Here is a 17002-nt window from a genome sequence, read left to right as displayed (position 1 = left end):
TGTGCAGCCCTGACCCATCTCTACTACTACCCACCTGAAGAGCGGGGTGAGCCTTCCGCATGTTTCGAAGTGCAGAGCAATGCACTTCATGATAACCCAGCTTCTAGTCTCCACTGTGAAGCATGTCTAGGAAACAAAACCTCTCTGTGTTCTTGCGGGCACTCCCTCCCAAGCCTTTCTAAGCCACCAGTCTGCCCCTGGTCAGGCAGAAGGAGAAAGTTACACTGCTAGATATTAGCTACAGTGAGGTCCCAGAAACAAAGTTTGCAAACATCGGCAAACAATATAATGCTTGCTTTAAAAATATAAAAACTAACACAGGAGCAAAAAAAAAAAGTGTCTCCCTGACCTGGACTGTCTCCCTGACCTGTGTGATGCTGGCATGGATCAGACACCCAGAGAAGAACCCAGATACACAAACACAGATGTTGCCTGGGAACATTTTAATGCCTCGGTGAGTGAAATTTTTAGTGTGTTCTGACTTGAAATTACGGTGAATCAGGGCGCACTAATGCCCAAGTCTACAGCAGATAATGGCAGGAAGTCCTGGCTAATTGGTCTATTCACTACTTGCTGAGGTGGCAGAAACTGAGGCTGCAGGAGGCAGAGTGCGGACAAGGGAGGGGGGCAGCAGGGATGCTGAGCCTTCCTCCTGTGCTCCTGTGCTGTGCCTCAGAGCTGGGGAGGGACAGGTGGAAGTGGGGGTTGTTTCCCAGCACAGGATCAGGTTCACCTCAACACTGCCAATACCTCCCAGACATAGAGATCCCAGGAAAGTTCTCTTGCCAGAAGGACCCAGCTGGGTTACCCCAGAAGCTCTTCCCAAGTGTTGCCTTACTTGGGACAGTGGTCTCACAAACCTGTGGAAGAAAGGCACCTATGCCCCATTCTGTAGATGGATAAACCAAGGCTCCAAAAAGTCCAGGCCCTTTGCTTAAGAACGGCAGAATAAAGTCCCAGCGGCTCTGGATGAGTTCTGCATTAGGTTTGGTTCAGTGTGCGTCAGTGCATCGGTTGTTAGAATCTCCTGGTTTCCTAATTATTATAATTCCTCCTCCACCACTCCGCCACACTGCCTCTGCTAATCTGGCTCGTACCTGTGGAGTACAGCCATATCAGAGAGGCCAGATTGCCTTTGGTGTTCTTATTCTCCCTTGGGGAGGGTGTCCTTTCTCTCCTCCAGTCACAACTGTTCTTGCAGAGACCAGCAGGAAGGTAGAAAGACACACCCTCTCTCCGACCCTCCTGAGAGTCTCTGGGGCCCTGTGCTGCGGGCAAGATAATTTGGCTAATGAACTCGTTAAAGGGCCCCTGGTGACCCGCCCTGGCCTCCCCCTGGCCCATCTGGGAAATTCCACTGAAAGGCTGAGAGCGCTCTGCAGTTCCGCTGCCGTCTGTCACTGCAGGAGGCGCGAAGTGGTGACTCTAGGCCCCTTACATTAAAATAATTACCCAACGGAACAGGTGGCCCACTCTCTCGGCGTCCAGACGCGTCTGGGCCTGGAACTGAGACTGCCAGGGAGAGAACGACCCGCCCAGGGGAGGGCAGGTCAGGCGGGAGCCAGGGAGGGCGGAGAAGGGCCTTCGCAGGACTGTGGATCCCTGGACACCCGGCAACTGGGTGGCCAAGGCCTTCTCATGAGAGAGGGAGGCGGCTTGTGCAGCCACCCACGCTCTCTGTATGCTGGTGCCAGAATCGAACCACGTGCTCTCATCTCACTCCAAGGCTGGTGCGCATCCCTGTACCGAGCTTTACACCCGGGGTTCGCTGGAGAGGGCGCCCATTTCCCCATCATCCCAGCAGGAGACTGGAGACAGCTCAGGTAGCATGTCCAAGCATGTGTCCATGTGCACTGAGTGAGCACGCACAGAAAGCCTGGGCCCATGTGTGCATGTGTGTGCAAAGTGGTTCTCTGTTCTCGAGTTCACGCGGAGACTGCCTAGAGGTCCCCTGCAGTGTAGCTAAAGGAGCGCACACGGCCCCCGGCTAGAGGCCAAGCCTATTGCCAAAAACACATATTACACTGCGACATTCTGTAAATGAGATAATGATACATAAACCCGATGATCGATGTGACGGGCCTGGATGTCTTCTCTAAATTAGCTGCTCACATCGACTGCTAATAATGTGAGTTTATGAAAGCAATTTCGGTTCAAACGGCGAGAGGGTCTTCTTACACTAATCAGCCTGCCTGGCTAATGGACCAAGGGGGTCAGGCTGAGCGTTATTGACACGCCCGTGCCCTTAACCTGTTTCCCAATAAAGCTGATTAGTTTTTGTCAATTCATCAGCTAACCACTCTGGCTGGAACCGCATCAAAGCCATATTTGTTCAAAGGAATCAACAAGTCACAGATGAGCACCGCTCAGGGACCGGACTTGTCAGGACCTGCCTTAGGGAGGAATGTCCACGAGGCATTCCCTTGAGCTGGAGAACCCTAAAATGCACAATGCTTCCTTCCTTTCTCTGACTGCTGTGTACTGTCCCTGGACAACACTAAGTCTCAACCGATCTGAAAAGAGGGTACTCTGTGATTTAAGTTGGACCAGGCCACCTTCTGGTAGGGAAGAGACTGGGGGGGGGGGCATGCGTGGGAAACGGAGGGCCCACTGTCGGGATGCTCCCCAGGAAGAATGGGAAGGGCTGGATATAGGAAGTCAGACCTGTTAGGCAGACAGTTCTGTCTGCAGCATGCTGACCACCCCACTTCTGCTCCAAGGGAGGCGGATCCTTGTCACTGATTTTTCGGGGAGAAGGAGCTAGAATAGGCAAAGCTCAGCTAGCAGAATACAACTCACCAGTGTACCCTCAACCCGTGCTGGGCTGGGCAAGGAGGGCAAGGCTCCCAGTCTCCCTCAGTTCTCTCTACTACTTGACCAAGTCCAGTGAGGTGGAGGTGACCTCTAGCTCTGGCCCTTGGGAGAAGAGAGGAAAATGTGCGCTGTCCCTTTAAGCCCCCAGCCAGGGCTGCCTCCAGGGCCCCATCCCCCTTCAATTTAATTTCATTAAAACAGAGCATGAATATTTCTATTAAACCTAAAATGAAATATGAAGCCATTTAGACTCTGCCTGCACCAATCACCCAGATTTATGACTTTTATTCATCACATCAAGAGCTTGGAAAAATGAATTTTCTTCACCCAGGAAGGAAATAAAACCTCAGGCTTGGTCATTTCCAGAAAGCTGTTAATTTGACCATGTGGTAATTACTTTCACAATTAACTAAAATACAAATCAACTTGACAAATTGGGCTAGTTTATATATTAATTAGCCCGCTTAAATTTATTCATTATGAAAAGACAATTTAAGGGGACCTGCAGTGTCTGTTTTATCGCAATAAATTATTGTAAGGGAATGAGACTAATAAAACATCATAATATTTAAGGATATAGTACACGCGTGGGGGTGTGCTTTATTGACAATTTCATTTCCCAATTAGTAATTTTGTTGTAATATATCTGCGAACCCGGGACTCCTGGGCAGGAAGACAGGATCCCCCAGGTCCGGGGCGGTCAGAGCGGCGGGTCGGAGCCGCGGGAGCGAAGGCCAGGTCCAGCGGCGTGCAGCGGGTGGCGGGCGAGTTGGCTCTCAAGCAGGCGCCCGAGTGCAGCAAGCAAGTCTTGGGTGCAGCGGACCCAGGCTGGGAAGCGGCGCCGCGCCCCGCGGGGTCCTCCTCCCCACAGGTCGCGGGGCTGATTTAATAGAATGTCGATAGAATCATTCGATGCCTTTTAGCTTGTGATCTTTATAAATGTCCCTCTATTAAATTAGAAAATGATTCTCTTCTCGTTTAATTGTATTCTTTCGTTTCTTATTTCCAATTAATTAGTCCTATCGACGTTGCAATATTTTAAGCGACTGGAGTCCGTTTCCAGTTAGAATATATGGGTCAACGCATTCAGTTTTATACTCGACAGAACTATATAATGTGGGTTTTAACTACTCAGCCCCATCTGTCTTAAACACCTGGCTGCCTTGGGTCTCCTTCCTGGGGTAGATGGGCCCTCATGGCCCCTCGGTGCTCTCCTGCTCACGCATGCACAGTTTGGTCCCAAAGACCAGTTGCTAGTGCCTTCCTTTGAGATTTTTTTGTTTTAAACGTGACCAGCTAGCTCAGTGGGTCCTGGACCTGCAGAGGGTATCAGCAAGGGGGTGGTTCAACATCTGAGGGGTTGTGTTCCCCCTAAAGAGGGGAAAGATGAGGATTCTGGGTAGTAATGGTCCTTGTCCACTCGTGTCGTCTTCGTCCCCTTCTTTACATAGGGTCACACTTATAAAATCTGGCGAGCCTGCAACCCCTACATAACCCTAGCTCACCTCAAACGTGCCTATCTCCCTGCCTCTACTTTAGGGTTACATGGCACAAGCACGTGCCGCCGCTTCACGCGCATAAAGCTACTTTTAAGTATGCTACGGAGTTGGACCCTCCTCTTTTTTTCTCTTTCTCTTTCTGTCCCCTTACGTTTGCTGTGGTGGAGCATACAGACCCTTAAGACCCTCGACAGCGCTGGGACCCACAACCACCAGCCACCAGCAGTCCGCTGTCCCTGTTAAAGATTCCTCCTAGTTCAACTGCGCAGGTCCCTCCAACTTCTTTTGAGCTGGCGCTGCTTCCTCAGCCCGCCACACACCATGCACACGTGGCAGAGGGGTAATTTAGGATGCGGGTCTTCTGCGGACTGCCTACCCCCCTACCCTGTAACTGGTAGCCCAGTGGCCCTACAGCCTGTGTATGTGGCGGGGAGATGGGGGCAGATGGGGCGCATCTTCCTGTTTGGCAGATGCGCGGGGGAGGGGGGGAGGCGGGGGCTCAGGGTGTGGCCTCTGCCAAACCAGAGACCATAGCCTCTTTTCTCCACACCCGGAGGGGAATGAAGTTAGGAAAATGTCTGCTTTGGGTTGGGAATCACATTTTACATCCCCTCAGCTTCTTTTTTACTAGAGTCGGAAGAACTGTCTAAGCTGCACGGCCTGTCACCTGAATTTGACTCTACAAAGCCACGCTTCTAAGGCCTATTTCCCAAAACCGGGCGGGGGTGAGGTGGGGTGGGGTGGGGTGGTCTAAAGACCCACTGAGGATCCAGGAAGGTGTCACCTCTCCCTCAGCAACAGCCATGACAGATGGCTTCCTGTCCTTAGTTCTGGCGCTGGCCGGCTGGCCACAGGGCCAGTGGACTGGCAGGGGGATTTACCATTCAAAATCTGTAGGCTCCAAGCTTCTTGACAAACCAGATAAAAGAAGGTTTGTGACCTCCTTCCAGGCCTAGATCTCTTTCCTGCGGCATCTGGGTGCTCCTTCCACAAACTGTAGGTGTGTGTGTGTGTGTGTGTGTGTGTGTGTGTGTGTGTGTGTGTGTTCTCTATAACCACATTTTTAAGGAGAAGGTGGACTCAGGTCTCCCAGAGAGGGAGCTCCTTGCTTCAGTGCTGACTGAATGAGAGCAGATCCTTCTAAGGCGTCTCCAATTGGCCCCTGGGAGGGCAGTTTTCCCAAAGGACTTGTGAACATCCCCTTAATCCTCCCTCCATCCCCTAGGAAAGGTCCCTCTGCCTAGCTCCACTTCTCAGCACTCTCTGAGTTTGTCCTAAAGGGGATGGTATGTTCAGCCACCCGAGCTGACCACCACCCGCATCCATCCATCTCCCAGCCTCCCCCAGCAGTTCCTCTTCCACCCTGGACTAGAGCTGGGCCAGGCAGAGGGAGCGGCTTCTCAACTGGATGCTGAATGTGATTAGAGCAGTTGCCTGACACTGGCCAGAGTTGGTTGCCATAGCTCAGTTTCCAAGTAGAGCAGAGCCATTTTCCTGCCTCTGGCTATTCATCCCAACATCTCATTGGTCCCTCCCTGCTCCAAACGACCCTTGCAGTAGGATTTCTGCTTTCTTGGCCACAGCTACACTGTTTGACATGGTCTAAGTTAGAAAGAATTTTTAAGGTCCTTTGTGTGAGCAGCCTGGTTCTAAGAGACAGGACTGGGCTGGTGGAATTGAAAGCCCGTTGGAAGAGGAGGTGTGCGTGTGCATGCGTGTGTTTTAAAATGAGGGGACAGAATCAGGGGTAGCATGAGCAGTGCTTTGGGGAGAGTCAAACACAGAGCCTGGTGTTTCTCTGTGCTGGGTGTGTCACAGAATGCAAAAGCAGCACTGGACCATCTTCCGCTTATGCTCTGCCAGTCCACTCCTGGGTGTCTCCTTGTTTGCCACATTACCTAACTTGCCACAGGTTTTATATCTTTGGCTTTCAATTTTATCATTATGAATTTTTTATTTTACTATCTCCAGAGGCATTTCAACCACTACAAAATAATCTACTGTAAGGGAAACACTTTCATTTGGTTTTTTTTTTTTAAAAAAAAATCTGGAATCATGGAGAAGAGGTGATTTAAACTGGCTAGGAGTCATTTATTATTATTATTATTTATTTATTTATTTATTTATTAAAGATTTTTGCCTCCTCCCCGTCACCGCCTCCCATTTCCCTCCCCCTCCCCCAATCAACTCCCCCTCCCTCATCAGCCCGAAGAGCAGTCAGGGTTCCCTGCCCTGTGGGAAGTCCAAGGACCTCCCACCTAGGAGTCATTTTTACATTTAGTTTTAATTGTTTAGTTTTGTTTTTCAAGACAGGCTTTCTCTGTGTAATAGTCTTGGCTGTCCTGGAACTTGCTCTGTAGACCAGGCTGACCTCAAAATCACAGTGATCCACCTGCCTCTGCTTTCCAAGTCCTGGGATTAAAGGTGTGTGCCACCACCACCCAGCCTGTAGTCAATTTTCTATGGGTCCTGCATGTCCAGTTCATACAACATACCATGAAGCAGTCCAGGCAAGAACAGTTTCTTGTCCAAATGGCTAGTCTTGTCACATTGAAGGCAAATTCCATAACAGGTTTCTTTGATACCCATCAACCTCTCTGAAGTAATTGATGCTGCCAGAAGCAGACATGTCTCATTGTCGAGAAAAGTCTAAGTTCTGAAAATAGTCTAAATACCATGCTTTGTAGGTCTTAGAAATGTTGAAGATTATCTATCTAACTGAAACATATCTCTATATATCTAGAAAACCTACCTAATACAACTACAAGTTTGATTATTATTATTGAATTAATAATTCTATTAATCCAGAATTTTTAATTATACATTTTTAAATGAACTGTATAAACATAATACCTTAAACAAGAATAGAAATGTACATGTAACAAAGTTGACTTTAAATTTGTATCAATAAACCAAGATCCATACCAATGTATTCTTTTCTGTATCATATCTCCCCCGCTTTTTAGAAAGAGATTTATTGCGAGCATGAAACATTTATAATCAACCTCCCTTAAATGAATACAAACATTTTTAAATAATCATTTTGGGAATCTGGGCATTGTTTTCTCTAAACTTCTTCCTGCTGTTTGTTGGGCAAAGTATTTTTAGGGTTCACGGAGACCTTTCAGGGGTCTTGTTCTATCAAGCCATATTAGCCTGTAAAGAATCGACAGGTCCTCATCTTCTCTGGAAACAAAAGCAGAACCTCTTATCCAAAGTACCACATCCTTAGACTCAAATATTGAAAATATATATATGTTGTTTTAGCTTATCAGTCCCCAGAATCAAATGTTTCTCTACAGTAAAAATATTCTAAGAAAACACAATAATTGCATAATCCAGATTCTCTGTGTATATTCCATCTTTACTTGGCTTATTTTTCTTTACTTCTTTTTTTTTTTTTGTGGTTTTTTCGAGACAAGGTTTCTCTGTAGCTTTGGAGCCTGTCCTGGAACTAGCTCTTGTAGACCAGGCTGGCCTCGAACATACAAAGATCCGCCTGTCTCTGTGCTGGGATTAAAGGCATGCGCCACCACCGCCCGGCTTTTTCTTTACTTCTTTGATCTGTGACTATCTGTGCTCTTTTATATTACTTTTACTGTCTCTTTAAAGACTTTGTTTTATTTTTTAAAACTATTTCTTTTTATAACTGTCTATAGTTTTTCTTCTCTCTCTCTCAAGCCTACATACATATTTTAAACACACTATGACCTGTTCAGAGGTTTATTTCTGTCTGAATCTGTCTTTATTGCATATCTGTAGTCATTTTCTGACCAGGAACATTCTTTAAATGGTAAACAGCTTGGTCACACTGGCCCTGAATGCTGGGCCTTGACCTTAAAATATGGTGGAGATACATTCACTGCCTCTGCGAGTCACACTCTCTTCCAAGCTCCTCAACCCGTCTATGTCACCATTAAGCAACTTGTAGCACACTGCTCACAAAACCCATTTAAGTGTAAGACCTCCCAAAAGAGCCAGAGCCATCCCTGTTGTCAATACAACCAGGAAGCCCTTTCTTAAAGAATTCACACAGCATGCTGAGTTAGGAAGCCTTCTCTTAAAGTACCTATGTCTCTGCTTATCACCAGCAGTCTCCTTCAGCAGCTACCTGATGTCTCCTTGACTCCGCCTACTCTCTCTCTATCTCTTCCAGCCTGGTTATATTCTGCCCTAACATAGGCCAAAGCAGCTTTATTCATTAACCAAAAGGAGCAACACACATTCAGAAGGACCTCCCACATCAATGATCCACTGTTGGGAGCCAGCTCAGCCATCTCTGCGGCTCCTGGCAGAGGGGCAGATACAGGTGACTGCTGAGTGTGAACTCAGCCACATTTTACAGGTGAGAGACAGGTTTGCTTCATGTCCTCCCAAATGGCGTATCTAGCAAGTGGTTTGAACCACTTGGAAGGGAACTGTTTTACAGGGAAATCCTGTCTCTAAAAAAAAATAAAAAATAAAAATAAATTTAAGAGGACTCCCAACCAGTTTAAACTACCCCTGCTCCATGAGCTTCTGCCAGATTTTTTAAAAACCATATACAAAGGCCATGGTGGTGGCACATGCCTTTAATCCCTACACTCAGGAGGCAGGGACAGGTGGATCTCTGTAAGTTTGAGACCAGTCTGGTCTACAAGTGAGTTCCAGGACAGCCAGAACCATTACATAGAGAAACCCTGTCTTGAAAAACCAAACCCAAAAAACTCACAAATGAAAGTTGCTTCCCTTACAGCCAGAGATTGAACCCAGTATGTTCTGCACTGGCTGAATACTCATGGTATACTCTGCACAGGAGGGGTGTGTCCTGTGACCTCTGACCTTTGACCTGTAAGCTGGACACCTTGTGCCCTCTTCCTGAAGACCAACTCCAGCTGCCTTTTAGGAGGTTACCCTTGTCATTCAAGAGTGATGATGGTGGGAAGGCCGCAGTGGGAGGCCAGGTGAGATGAGAGAGAGGAGGAGCAGGCAGGCGAGGAAGCTAGAAGCCGACCACGGAGGACAATCATTGGATGCAACTCCTGAAAGTCACATATTAAACATAAATACAATTAAAGATTAAGATGTAAAACCCCAAAATGCAGATTATTGAAAAGTAACCAGAAAAATGGAGATGAGAATCAACAGAGGAAAATAAGGTTTTTAAAGGAATAATTGACAAAAGTCACAAAAATTGCAACGAACAATGTAGTTTGGTGTGTATATGTGTTATAAAATGTCACCACAATGAAGGCAGTTAATGCATGTGTGCATGTGTGCATGCATACTTGTATGTACTGAGAGCACTTAGGATACTCCGTCTTAACTAATGCCAAGCAGACTGTCCTTAGCTAATCACCATGATGTATTTCACATCTCTGGAATCCATTCATTCTACTGAATTTGAAATCTCCTCCCTCAGACCAGGATCTTGCAGTATAACCAACATTCTGTTCTCAGTCTGTCTAGATTCTGTGCGTGAACCTTCCTCCCTGTGACGTACCAGAATGTCTTCAGGCTTTATCCATTCTGGATCAAAGGGTAGGATGAATTTCCTTCTGTTTGTGGCTGAATACCATTCAGCAGTGCACACTGCCCACCCTCTCTGGGGTCTTTTTCTCCTTTTTTTCCTTTGTTTTGTTTTGTTTTGAGACAGCATCTCTGTATGTATTCTTGGCTGTTCTGGAACTCACTCTGTAGACCAGGCTGGCCTCGAACTCACAGAATCCATCTGCCTCTGCCTCCTGGGTGCTGGGATTAAAGGCGTGCGCCACCACCGCCCAGTGGAGCTCTGGATTTCTAAAACGAGTTGGAGGTTGCTTCCTAAGGAAACATTAAAAAAATTATTTATTTTATTTTATGCATATGAGTGTTGCACGCGTGCGCACACACACACACATATCACATCATGTGAGGGTCTGTTGCCTGGAAAAGCCAAAGAAGGCATAGGATCCTCTGAGACTGAAGTCACAGAAGACGATACGATGCCATGTGGGGGCTGGGAGCTGAACCTGGGTCTTCTTTGAGAACAGCTAGTGCTTTTAACTGCTATGCCAACTCTCTAATCCCAGAGAGACGTTTAAAACAAAACAAAGCAAAAACATCATTTGTGTGTATGTGTGTGTGAATGTAGTGTATGTACACATGTGCAGTTGCACCCTCCTGTGCACGGAAAGTGGCCAGATGAGGACATCAGCTGTCCTGCTTTGTCACCCTTTGCCTGTTTCTCTTGAGACAGGGTCTCTCACTGAACCTGGAGATAGCCTGGTAGACAGCAAGTCCAAGTGATTTTCTGTCATTGTCCCCACAGAACTGGGGTTACAGCTGTTACAGCCATATTTAGCTTTGTGTGTGTGTGTGTGTGTGTGGTAGTGGGATCTAAACTCAGGCCCTGGTGCCTGCGTAGTTAGTACCCCTACCCACTGACCTCTTTATCCAGCCCCAGAGAAGCATTTCAGTTGCCTTCCCTGGGTGAATGTGATGGTCTCAGCAAGGGGCAGCCTTTCCAGATCCCTCTCTCGGCGGCACCTATGTAGTGTGCCTGAAGGAGGCAGGCCTCCAGGAGAGGGAGAGGAGACTCCAGAATTGACTTAGATGAGAGCTGGTAACACAGGACCTGGACCCAGCAATCAGGGAAGGGGCACGGGGTGAGATTCAGGGCAAGGTGACTGTGAACGCTGCCACATTGGTGACGAGGAGAGTGTTTGCCCACCGGCATTAAAATCCCATGAATCATTGACGAGAAACCAAACAGCACTGGATCTATATAACAATTTGAACTTGTACTGCTCCAAGTAAAATCAAATTAGAAATCTTTCCCCAATTAGGTTATGCAAACGCTGACACAGATCTGAGCAGTACTTGGTGTTTGTGTGACAGCAACCCTACCTTACACCTCGCACAGCGGGGATATTCTCAAGCACACCCACCTCGACACCGGGTTGTGTCAACATTCTACGTCTAGATAATAAATATGAGACACAGCACACACTGCTTTTAATTGCATCGATAAACTGGGATTAACCCCCAAGTCAGGCTTCACTATTGCAATTAAATGTCCTCAAATAAATGGTTTCCTCAATAAACAAATGGAAGGGGCTGTGTTTGCCCTGAGTAATAGCAGGTGTAATATTTTACTGGCTAAAGCTAAGTATTAAGTGGAATCACTCACAGCACCTGATTTATTCCCTGAGATCGGAAAGTCATCTTTCATACGTCATGGGCTGCTTTGGTACTGTATAAACAGCTAATGATACCCTAAATCAGGCCCGCTCGACCTTGCCTTTCATCAGAGCTGCTGGGCCTTGGAAATCAAGAGTCGGGAAGCTGACTGTCTTGGACACACAGTTGGCTGTTCTTTGTGGTTTGGTCTTTAGGTTCTAGGATTCAAAATTCCGGAATGTGTGCAGAGCTGAGGGCTTGGCACATAACCCAGGGGCTCTGTGTGGATCATTCGTTGATTGGCTTTCTGTTTTCTGTAGAGGCGTGTCCAACTTGCAGCCAAAGATACCTGTGAATGCTGCCTAACACAAAATTGTAAACGTGTGTAAAACATCATGAGGTGAGTGAGGTAGGTGTTTGTGTGTATTTGGCAAGGGTCTCAAGGATAACCTTTGTGTATTGGAAGCCCCTTTGGCCATAGTGAGGCCCTACCTTTTATGACCTCTGAACTCTCTTGGTGAAATTTACGAAGAATTCTTTTTCTTTTCTTTTTTTTTTTTGTTTTGTTTTGCTTTGTTTTGTTTTTGAGACAAGGTTTTAGCTGGTTGTTGCCCAGGCGGGACTGCGACTCTTTAGTAGCTCAGGCTGGCCTTGAACTAGCAACAGTCCTCCTGTTTTAGCCTCCCCAGCACTGGGACTTAGACCTGAGCTACTGTTTCACAAGGAATCTGTAAAGGTCAAATTAATCTCTTTGACAAGAACACCTTTCTTTGTCTCAGAGTTTGGACAGAGGACAGGCTTTGATGGTCCTGAGGTTCACAGCCTAAGCCCAGGACTGTATGTACCAGGGCCTGGGAAGTGAGAAAAGGGCTCACGTCCTTAGGGGTTAGGCTGAGAGCTCCTAATAATAGCACCTAATCTTCCACAGAGTAGAATGGAGCAGCATTCTTTTTAAAAACATTCTATGTACATATGCACTTATTTGTTTACTTAGTGTGGGAGTGGGTGGGTGGGGTGCAGCCCATGCGTGGAGGTCAGAGGACAACTTGACAACTTCTAGGAATCAGTTATCTTCTTCCGTCATGTGCAACCCAGAGATTACAGCTCAACTGTTAGGCTCGGCAGCAGGCACCTGCTGAGCCATCTTTCCAGCCCCAGAATATCATTTTTGTTCCATGCGGTCCAGAGGGTGCAGACCAGTGTTAACTGGTTCTCAGCCTTATTTGGTCTTTTTTTGTTTTTTAGTCTGGCTTTTTTTTTGTAGTTAAAATCTATGAGAATTTGTGATTCTTGTACCTTTTGTGCTCATTATAAATCTATTGTAGAGCTCAGTGGTTTAGAGCGCTGGCTGCTCTTCCTGGGGATCCTGGTTTCATTCACAACTCTCCAGTTCCAGGGAATCCAAGCAGGAAATATATATATATATATATATATATATATATACATATATATACATATATATATATATATAATAAATGAATCTAAAAATTAAAATAAGTAAGTTACAATAGATTTATCTGCAATAATTTTCCTGCAGTTTATTTACTTGGTTGCGGCTTCTTTTTCTTTTTTCGAGACAAGGTCTCATTATATACCTTGACTGTCCTAGAACTCACTCTGTAGATCAATCTGGCCTCAGACTCGCAGAGATCTGCCTGCCTCTGCCTCCCAAATGCTGAGATTAAAGGTGTGCGCCATTAGGCCTGGCTCTGTTGCTTCTTGAACTTTGCACTGAGAAGCACTGACCTACACATCTAATAGTTGCATATCAAGCTATTTAAAATAATGCATTATATTTAAACAACCCGCCAAGCAAGTCCTGATGTTCTTTCTGGTCAACGGGACAAAGATTCTCTGAGTTGAGCAGACACCATCTGGTTCCCACCAGATACTCTAGGGCTTATAATCACAAAGAGGGGATGAAGGTCTCAATTAGCGTTCACTGTGTTGAGGTGGCCTGCAGGGCATGACTGTGCTCTCCCAGGAGCTGCCCTCTGCACACCAGAGAGCTAAGCCCCTACTGGGGTTATTGATTTAGTTAAAGAGCAATTTAGGGCACATTTTATTAATATGCTCGACATCAGCGTCACTGTCGCCTTTTCGTCATCTTAAATGATGTCCGAGCCCCACTTATTTTTAGTTAGTGAATCTTTCCTAATTATATCACCGCCGGGGGGGGTGGGCACTTGCTCAGCTCCAACCCAATCAAAAAATATGCACCAAAATTACCGTATGACTTAAATATATCAAAATTACCTTCCTTTTAACTGATGGCCTAGAACTTAAAAGATATGGTTTGTCTTTCCCAAACTGTTATAAAACATTTTTAGATGATAAATGCTATCAGATGGAAATAAAATATTTAACACACAGGACCTCTTCCCGAGCGTGAATATATCTACAGATAATTGTAAGCTCCTAGGAATACTTGATGGGAAATATATTGATAATACAATTTTTCTTTTCAAGGAGATTGTAATGATTGCAAATTTGGTTTGATAATTAAATTAATAAGGACTGTGAGATTCCAGCGTGGGCCTCTTAGTGATATACAGAACTGATAATATCTGTCTTGCCAACTAAAGAGGTTTTAAAAGACTGTGTCAGGTAATCTTGCCTGGTGTTTCTTTGCCCTTTGAGGTTAGGTGTGTCAAGTGTCATCTCTGAAAATTTTCAGGAGAAAACAAAATGATCCACTAATACCCTTATTTTACTGATGAAAAATATTTAGCAGAGGGGCTAGAGAGACGGCTTCAGCAGAGATGGCTGACTTGCCAGTTTCAGGCAGGAACCCTCAGTTGGAAGTGAGGGTAGGTGGGGTCGCTGTGTGCCGAAAACACAGGTGTCCTGAAAGGGGCACCCAGGTCTGTTGAATTCTGTTCATGTTCCTCGGCTTTTGGGAGTTTGTAACCTTAGGCCCTCCGGCTGTGACCATCCTGATGGACTTTGCATATTGGCCCCACCAGGTCTTGAACAAGTAAGTGAGTGTTGAGCAATTCAGGTGACTGCTCTGCCAGACCCTGGAGGACTGGAATCTTCCAACAATGTCCTATTGGCCTCTGCTGGTTCATCTTGTCCAAGCTAAAGAATTACCTAATCACAGTAGCCGTGGAGAGACCAGAGGCAGTCCTGCAGAATCTAGGGGCTTGGAAAGGTTCTGTGTCTGGGGCTTGTAGAGGTGGTGTAAGGCGGAGGAGCAGAGATGAAAACCACGTGTCTCTGACTCTAAAACCAGCCCCTCCACAGGTGTCATAAGACAAAAAAGGAAGCATCTTTCTGGGGGCTTGCTTATAGTTTCGGAGACTTAGTCCATTATCACCATAGTACTTCGGAACATAGCATCAGGTATGTAGAGAGCTACATCCTGATCTGCGGGAGGGGAGAGGGGGAGTGAGAGGGGAGAGGGGAGAGTGCATGGGGGTGGGGCATGGGTTTTGAAACCCCAAAGCCACCCTCAGTGACCCACTTCCTCCAACAAACCTACTCCAACAAGACCACACCTCCTAATCATTCTCAAATAGCGCCACTCCCTGAAGACTAAGTATTCACGTTCTTATTCAAACCAATCCAGCGCGCTGGAGGCCTAGAGGAGCGCGGGTAGCAGAAGCTAGATCAGCTCTGAGTCCTGATTAAACTGGCAGCTTCTATAAGGCAATCACTAGGTGACCTGGGATTGAATCCAGGCTCACGGTGTTAGACAAATACTGTACTGCTCAACGCGTTCCCAGCCACCAGAAAGCCTTACTGATTCTGTGAACGGTTGTCTGGGCTTTAGCCATTCTTCTCAGATGCACACAGCGGGAAAAGCCCTTGCTGGAGGAGTAAAGTGTGCCGTGGCAAAATCTGTGTCAGGGCCAGGAATCCAGATGCAGATCTCTGCCACTGACACTGGTCTGCAGCAGAGACTGCTGCTCTAGGGTCACTTCCTCCAATAATGAACTCTGATCTGAAAGTGTAAGCCAAATAAACCCTTTCCTCCCCAGCTTGCTTTTTTGGGGGGAGGGGGGTGTCAAAATTTTTCCTTTAATTTACACAAGTGTTAACATCAGTTTTGTCAGGTATATCATATCTATAGACTAGAATTAAGTTCTGTAACCCATTCTGTACCACTTGTGGTCTGTATGGTCTTGGGGAAAGGAACAGGGCAGTCCGTGTACATCCTACCAGGACATGGACACACACAGCACACGGACCTCAAAAAGGGGCAAAAATATGCTGAAGTTCAAACCTAGTCTCTTTAATATACATTTAACCAGACCAAGAATAGCTAGGGAGAAGTGCTTGCTTAGTCCTGGCAATGTTCTGTGTTGAACCCTAATACAGCAACTTTGCCAAACTACCTCTAGTTACAAGGCTCCAAAATCAAGCACCAAGAAGGTTACCTGCTGTTAACCTTCAGCAGGTGGCTATGCAGATCCTCTTCTTTCCTCAACCAATAACTTGCAATCACTGATGAGTAAGCTCTTAACCAACAAGTAACTTGTCATTACCGATGAGTTCTGCAAAAGAAGGCTTTTTTTTTCATAAGTAAAATTCTAAAGCAATTTCCCAATCACACAGTCTCACTCCCAGATCTCGTGATTTAAGACCGTTTCCTGCACGGTTTGTCTCCTCAGTCATCATCCAGAGGACTCTGAAAAGCCATAGAAATACGCAGGCGCAGACTTGAAGGCCAGCTTCATCTCCAACATTGTGGAATGGGACTGTACATCAAGGGGCAGGCCCTATGCTCCCCTATGCCACTAGGACAGAGCCCGGGGAGAGTGACCTCCCGGGGTAACACGTTGAACCCAGTTTGCTTTTAGTCATGACTGTAGCAGCAATAGAAACCCTAACTAAGAGAGTGGGGGTTTCTGAGTCAGTCAGGCTGGGCCCAAGGTTTGGTGGGTCCAGTCTTCCCCAGAACCTGTTCAGGACTCAGTAACCCAGACCATGAGTTTCGTTTCTTGTTCCTGTTGATCCTGTGAAGACTACACATCCCCTGCATACTGTGGTTTCAGGATGAGGGCCTTTATGAATGGGAATCTGGCCCTCAAGGCCTCAGAGGTATGCTCAGGACAAGGCTAGAGCAAGGCAGTGTAAGGCAGAGAGAGGGAGGGGTAAGCGCAAGAGTCGGAGGCTGGAGAAAGAGTGGGAAGCAGTACCTTGGCTCACAGTGAAGGGCCAGGGGCTTTGGCCAGTTGCAAAGAGAATCTGGTACTTCCAGCAGCTTTCCAGACACCTGCCCAACTAGCAGGAGATTCTAAAACAACTCACATTTCATAGAGATGTCCAAAGCCCTGCAGCTTCAGGCTGTGTCCAATAGCCCCTTAACTCTGTCAGGTTCCAGGTAGTAGAACTATCTAGAGGCATTGGGGTTGTGACCATTTTTATCTTGAGAGGACTTTCCAAATATTAAGTGCAATTTATCAAACAATGTTTTGTAGAAATTAATTTCCCAAGGGATTTCTCTATATTACTCTAATTGTTTTCCATTGACCAGCTAATTTTTCAAATTGCAGTTTTACAAAAAAAAATGCAAATATTCTTAGATGAGAAGTGTCTTGGTG

The 17002-nt window shown here is 46.4% G+C and overlaps 1 non-coding gene across 1 annotated transcript; it reads right to left on the bottom strand.

The window, feature by feature from the left end:
* Positions 1 to 16039: 16039 nt before the first annotated feature.
* On the bottom strand, positions 16040 to 16241 carry LOC142839621 (small nucleolar RNA SNORA73 family). Its single transcript, XR_012908791.1, has one exon. It is a non-coding gene; the product is annotated as a small nucleolar RNA SNORA73 family (small nucleolar RNA).
* Positions 16242 to 17002: the final 761 nt, after the last annotated feature.

Source organism: Microtus pennsylvanicus, chromosome 21 (genome assembly GCF_037038515.1).
Source record: "Microtus pennsylvanicus isolate mMicPen1 chromosome 21, mMicPen1.hap1, whole genome shotgun sequence".
Taxonomy (NCBI): domain Eukaryota; kingdom Metazoa; phylum Chordata; class Mammalia; order Rodentia; family Cricetidae; genus Microtus; species Microtus pennsylvanicus.
Note: the sequence above shows the minus strand (reverse complement) of the source record. Positions and strands in the feature narration are given on the sequence as shown.